Source organism: Eumetopias jubatus, unplaced genomic scaffold (assembly GCF_037043125.1).
Source record: "Eumetopias jubatus isolate StellerSeaLion01/CBP00866 unplaced genomic scaffold, mEumJub1_p1.0 scaffold_5, whole genome shotgun sequence".
Classification (NCBI taxonomy): domain Eukaryota; kingdom Metazoa; phylum Chordata; class Mammalia; order Carnivora; family Otariidae; genus Eumetopias; species Eumetopias jubatus.
In genome coordinates this window covers 104,392,951-104,399,888 of record NW_028274811.1, presented here as the reverse complement: position 1 = coordinate 104,399,888, position 6,938 = coordinate 104,392,951, and positions in this window count along the sequence as shown.

The window sequence follows — 6,938 nt, the reverse complement described above, 5'->3', positions numbered from 1 at the left end:
CTCTGAACCTCAGTCTCCTCATCTATAAAATGGATGTGATACCCATCTCAGAGGGTTGTTGAGACAATGCAATGAGATGACATCTTGTAGAAGGCAAACAACAACATGTCAGCTTGCACCAAGGGGAAGAGATAAAGGAAAAATTTGATATGTCTGTTTTGTATACAATGCTAGACCAAAAAGTGCCGAGCTATAGGGAAATGCCCTAGAGGTATTGCAATTACACAGGCTTGTAAAGCCCAGATGCCGGCACTCTGGGAAAGGAAATAACAAGAGATTCCTGGCATCTCCCGGTGATTCTTTTGCTCTCTCCTAAGGCTGGGGTTTTCCCTTTGCCTCTGTGTCTAGCACTTCCTCCTGGGGCCTTAGATGTGTTTGAGAATTTCAGGTGAACTGCACTTCAGGGTCAAGGGAGCCCTGGTGACGATTCTAAGAAACAACTTGCATTTTAGTAACACCCACATTATAAACCCTGGAACCCTGGCTGGGAGTGGAGGGGGTGGTGGGTCATTCTCTTAATCCAACCCAGGGAATCCAAAATGGGGGGTAGCATGGAGTTACCCTGTTGCTCTCCAGATCAGTGGATACTGGAGAGCTATACTCCACAGCCCACATTTCCTTGGCATGCTAAGTTTGAGAGTCTTGAGGATTAAACATTTTTTCCATGTAATTTTGTAGGTTTTCTAAATGCTTGAAATCCTTGTATATGGAACACAGGGACCCCAGGTCCTGTGGTATGGTTACACTCCCTAATGCTGGTACCAACACACGCCCATGACACTTGAGGGGCATTTCTTTTCCAAGTTTTATCTCGTTTGTCGCTTTTTAATTTAAAAAAGTATTATTTAAAATAAAAAGACATAGTCACACCAGGCATGGGTAGCACATTCAAAGGGCCCCAGCTCTGCCACTGATTAGTTATATGACTCTAGGCAAGTCACTTGATTTCTTCAAGCCTCACACTCAACCTGTAAAATGGGCATCCTGTTGTGGTGAGGAGTTAGTGAAAGAATTCAGGTAAAGTATCCAGGGTGCCCAGAGGAAGTCAGGACTCTTGGCTATTTGCTCTTCCTGAGTCCCATTCATAGCACTTACTACAATTGCAATACACACACACACACACACACACACACACACACACACAGCAATATAATATAGTTACTTCTTTATGTTAGTCTTCCTTGCCACACTGAACTCTCTGATGGCAGGGATCATGTCTTTCTTATTCCACACTATACCCCCCAGAGTTTAGCATCAGTACTCTAGCATAGAGGGATTTCATTAATTATTAGAAGAATGAATGAATGAACGTACAGAAACCATAAAATCTCAGATCCCAGTAAAATGAACACTAAGAGGTTGTCCAAATTCTTTCTAATATCTTGAAATTCCTTATTTGAGAAAAGCAGGCCATCAGCTGGGGTTTGGTAATCTCTTGGTTAAAATATTTTAACCTGATCATTATTTTTTTTAACATGAAAATTATCGCACACAATGTATCTGGGCAACTATAAGGCACCAGTGCAGTATAATCTTTTTTTCCTCCTTGCAGATTTAAAAACCCTTCAGAAAGTACTTTTAAACACTGCAGTTGCTTTTTATTTTTAAAGTACCACCAAAATTAGCTAATCCAAAAAATCTGAATAACCCAACTTTCACTCTGGTTGATTATCCCAACTGACTATTGAACCCAACATAAACATGGGAGCAAGGATGCTCTGCACCTTTCAATTATGAGGTGTAAGTATAACTCAATTGTTTATTGAATTCATTCTGACTTAATGAATGAACAACTTTGAAAAAAGTTGACAGTACTCAGGGAAGCACCACTCACATTATACAATTTAACCGATGGGCATTAATATTGAGGAACATACTTTTATGTACGTACTGCTTTCAAACAAGACAAAACAAACCTTTCTATAAAATGTGCCTTCATTCACAGAACTCGGTGTACAATCATTTATTAGTTGACTTTTAAAAGGAATACTTTCTACATCAGTTCCCAAAGGACTGACTTTTGGCTCGTGTCCCAGCAGGTAAGTCACCAGGAATGCCTCCAGAAATCCACCCACTCCACCATGCCAGGCGCGGGGAGCCCTCAGAAGCCTTTACCCCTCTACCCCGCGAGCCTGCAGGCCTGCCGAGGGCTGGCAGGGGCTAAGGACGTGCTTACCTTGCTTCTGGCCCGGCCCCAGTGTTCGCTGGATCTGAAACCGTTGTTTCTTCTGCTATTGCTGCTATTGCTACTGGAGCTTATATACCCCACTCCTACCAAGCTTTCTGATGGAAACTTCAACTAGAAACTGACTTGTTCAAGTTGCAACACTGAAAACAAGTCTCAAAACCTTCTAGGGGAATTTCAAGAAGTTCCTTTTTTTTTTTCCCCATGTGTATCAATAATGCTGAGGGAACACAGGCATCAAAATCCCAGGTAATGAACTAAGAGGAAATAAATTTTGGGTGGGGAAAAAGGAAGAAGATGGGCTGCTCACTTCTTTGGATTAACATCATGGCCAATGTGTTTAGAGCCTGCAGCAGGCAGCCACCCTGGGCTCCACAGACTGGAGAAGGAAGGCCAAGGAGACACTCAGGAGGCCAGGTTCAGGTCAAGATCAAGCAATTGTATGCTAGAGGGTCCAAAAGCAAATTCTATGGTTCAGGATCCTAAAGTCAAAGAAAATGAGATGAACGGCAAAGGATTTAGTATAGTTGGGGTCCCCCTCCACTACATTATTCCTTTAACATCTGGATTTCAGAAACATACCATTATCACCCACTGTGCTTCATGCACCACACACACCCTTGCACATTCATACAGACACAGCCCTGGGAAGATGATAAAAATGTGTGTATTAGCAATAAGACACAAATATGTAGGGGCACAACCGATGCTCATAGGTGCTTGGTCACGGACAGGTGGGGACAGAAAGTGAAATATCCACAGTCAAGCATATAGACAACCATGACACACTCAAGGCACATCCCCTTGGGCACCCAGATAACCTCACACTCATTTGCACACAAAACTATGGCCCTAGGAGCTCTATACCGATGCACAGAGTTAGCAGAATTAACTAGAAATTCCTAGCAGAGTTTAACATTATTAAGAGGGGTGAAAGGTGAACACAGGATTAGACACCCCTCCCCCACGCCTCCCGCTCTGCACAGGAACGGCAAATAAACACTAGCGTGAACACCTACATCGAGGACAAGCCTACAGATGCGGCCGTACCCAGAGCTGCCGAAAGAGGGCGCTGCTGCGAGGCACCTGGGACCCAGGAACTCACTCCTGCCGCCGACATCTCCGTAACCGCGCGCGGTCCCTTGTCCCCGCCGTGTGGGAAGTTCCGGGGTCCCCGCAGAGTTTCAGGTGGGGCGCAGATTCCCATGCTAACTTTCCTTGTAGTTTCTGCGGGGGGAGGGGAGAGGGGGCTGGAAACCCGGGCGAGAGCAGCCGAGCTTCCCAAGCGCACACTTCCTCCCTCCGCTTGTCCCATCCAGAGAGGGCGGGTGCTGCTGACTTGGCAGTCCCACTGGTTATCCGACCTGGTGCTCTGGCTTGGGCGGAGACATTACCTCCAGCTCAGAGCGCCTTCTCCCCTCTCCTCTGCCTTGTAGGCTTCAAGTGAAACAGAAGTTCTTCTCAAATTAACAAAGCAAAGCGTCCTGTATCCAAGACATTTGTAGATATGAACAAAGTAAGTTGCATTGTATTTTGGTTGTATGATACCGTGTGTGTGTGTGTGTGTGTGTGTGTGTGTGTGTGTGTGTGTGTGTGTGTCTGAGAGCACTTTTGCTTTGTACGATGGGCATCTCTGAGGAATATAGCTAGACGATGATGGGGAAGGGACCTTTCCACAGTTTGATTTTCGTTGTTATATGCTACACATACACACTCACACACACACATCCATAGATTAAAATATGTATCAACTTGGCAAGGGTTCTTTCTGTAAAAATATATTTATTACCCCCAACAAATCATCAAAGCTTACTGAACGGAAAACTTCTTATAAAACCGACGTGCAATAGTTTTACTAATTCATTTATGGTGGCTGCATCACTATAGGTGAGCCCTTCTGTGACAAGAAAAAACTGATTTGAACATAAAATCTAAGTAAAAATAGTGTGCTAGTTATGGAAAAGAAGGTTTAAGGTAAGCCCTCATCCCCCTTTCCACTCAGATTGCAGGTCCAGTCCTGTGTGAAAAGGGTGGGGCGGCCACTCTTCACCTACACCACGGACAAGTAGCTGTAGATGTTTAAGAGCATGGACTCTGGTGTTAGAGACCTGAATTCCAGCCCCTGCTGTGCACATTACTTAACTTCTCTAAGCCTCAGTTTCCACGTCTGTAAAATGGGATTAATAATAGTACCTGATCTTAGGTTTGTTGTGAGATTAAAGGAGGTCAGATGTAATGCGCTTAGCACAGCATCCTGGTTAAGTGCTTAATAAATGGCTGCTTTATTGATTGATTGATTGATTCTGCCTGTCCCAGGAAGACTTTGGTAGCTTGCTAGGGGACACAGAAGTTGAGTGACAGAATTAATATGAGGAGCCAGAAATAGAGCTCCTGATAGTCCTCATGCCAGGAAACCTGGTGGCTCCAGCTGAGCCCCTCATTTGGCTCTGAGCATACAGATAACCAGGATGAGAAAGAAGAAACTGCCTTTGCCCCATTTCTGCCCCATAGGACTATTTTTTTTAAAAAAAGATTTTATTTATTTGACACACACAGAGAGAGAGAGCGTACAAGCAGGGGAAGCGGCAGACAGAGGAAGAAGGAGAAGCAGGCTCCCCGCTGAGCAGAGAGCCCCACATCGGGCCCCATAGGACTATTTTGATGAGTCCAGTTTATCCAGAGAAAGTAGTTCTTTCAGGTAATAAAGAATTCAGGTTCTCAGGCCCTACCTTCAGAGATTATTAGTCAGTAGATCAGGGACAGGGCTCAGGAAACTGCATTTTATTTTATTTTTTTTTAAGATTTTATTTATTTATTTGACAGAGATAGAGATGCAGCGAGAGAGGGAACACAAGCAGGGGGAGTGGGAGAGGGAGAAGTAGGCTTCTTGCAGAGCAGGGAGCCCGATGCGGGGCTCGATCCCAGGACCCTGAGATCATGACCTGAGCCAAAGGCAGACACTTAATGACTGAGCCACCCAGGCGCCCCAGGAACCTGCGTTTTAACAAGCTTGCAGGTGATTCTGATGTGGGGGCTGGGGCCTGCCCTTTGAGACACTCTGCACACCTCGGGTGCCCCATTGCCCGGAGACACATCCTTGGCTGTTCTTATCTCTGAATCCTCACAAGGCCAGCCAACACTCCTATAATGTCAGCCAAATGCTGTTTGTCCTGATTTCACAGAAGAGGTTTATCACCTTGTCTCACTTCACAATCCACATCCTGGCCCTAAGCAAACAGAACCAAACCTGTGATCTCCCTGTGGTTCTTCCTATGGGAAAGGAATGTCCACTGACTAATAGCAGGCACGCTGAGCCCGTAAGATGAAGAGGATCCCCCTAGAAACTGAAAATAACTTGAAGAACTTTTTGACCACAAAACCTTTTTTTTTAAAGAATGCTCTGAGCTTCTAATACAAGTTGCCCAAATAAAGGGGAAGTCACATATGCTTCTTAAAATTAAAAATGTTAAAAAAATTATGCAAGCAAGACATGCACGCATGCTACTATAAAAACTTCAAACAATACAAATATATATAGAATAAAAAGCTGAAGCCCTGGTTCACATGACTTCAGAGGTCACCATGGCCAATATTTTGGTGTATATTCTTCTGGAGTCCACTCCCAACCCTTTTCTATGTATTTATATCTATCTGGCTATAGAAATGGGACCATACTATACATATTTTTCTGTAAATTGCTCTTACGACTGTATTTTGTGTCTCGTGGTTTCTTATGTCTTGCTAGAGATCTCCTAGCATATTCTGTCTGGATCAGTTAAGGTGCTTTGGGCATTACTCTCCAGCGAGCTTTTCTCAATCTCCCAAAATAGCTTTGCAATTCCAGGCATTAATCCACACAGGATAGCATTTAAGATAATAAAAGACCATTTTTGTCTTTGTGTCTTTCTTAGGAGCAAAGAATTTGTCCCAGAAGTCCTCATATTCTTCTCATCTCCCTGGTGACCTATAAACTGATCACTGAGAAGGAGAGTGGGCTTACAATCAAAGTCAGGTTTTAGACAAGTTGGGTTTGCCCTGCGCTGTGGAGAGGATCAATATCCCAGGGAATGGATATTCCAACTAGGTGGAAACTGATGTGGGAACCAAAGTCAGAAGAAAAATTATTGAATTTCCTTACTATCTACAGCCCATTGACAAGTCCTTGAAACAGGAAGAATGACATTTTCTAGGAACTCAGCTGCCTTGATGTTAATACTTTGCTAAGGTCAAAAGGCAATCTTAGCCCAACCCCCAGAGTCCTGCGAGTTTACTTTAACATATCATCCTGGAGTCCTGGTGTTGTAGGAAAGATGTTATTAGGGTTCGAAGCCGATGGCCAAGAAAGAATTCTTGAGACGTCTTTGGTGCAAAGACTTCATTGATTTTATGAAAGCACGGGAACAGGACCCGTGGGCAGAGAGAGCCGCACTGGGGTCCTGAGGAGTGGCCCATTATATACTTTCACGTTGGGGGGGGTTAGGGATAGTGTAAGTCTCTAAGGAATTTTGGAAGCAGGGTTTCCAGGACCTTGAGGGGGCTAGCTGTTGCTAGGAAAAGTCATTTATTACCATCTAATAAAACCTTAGTCATGAGACCCTTCAGATGTATATCAGTGGGCCGTATGCTTGGGGGATGATTACCAACATGTATCTTGGGGGTGTTTAGAGATAAAGGAAGTTTCCAAAGGAATTTCTATATGTTAAAGTAGACTCACAGGATCCTGGTGTCAGTGGGGTTGGGAGGTGGTCAGGCT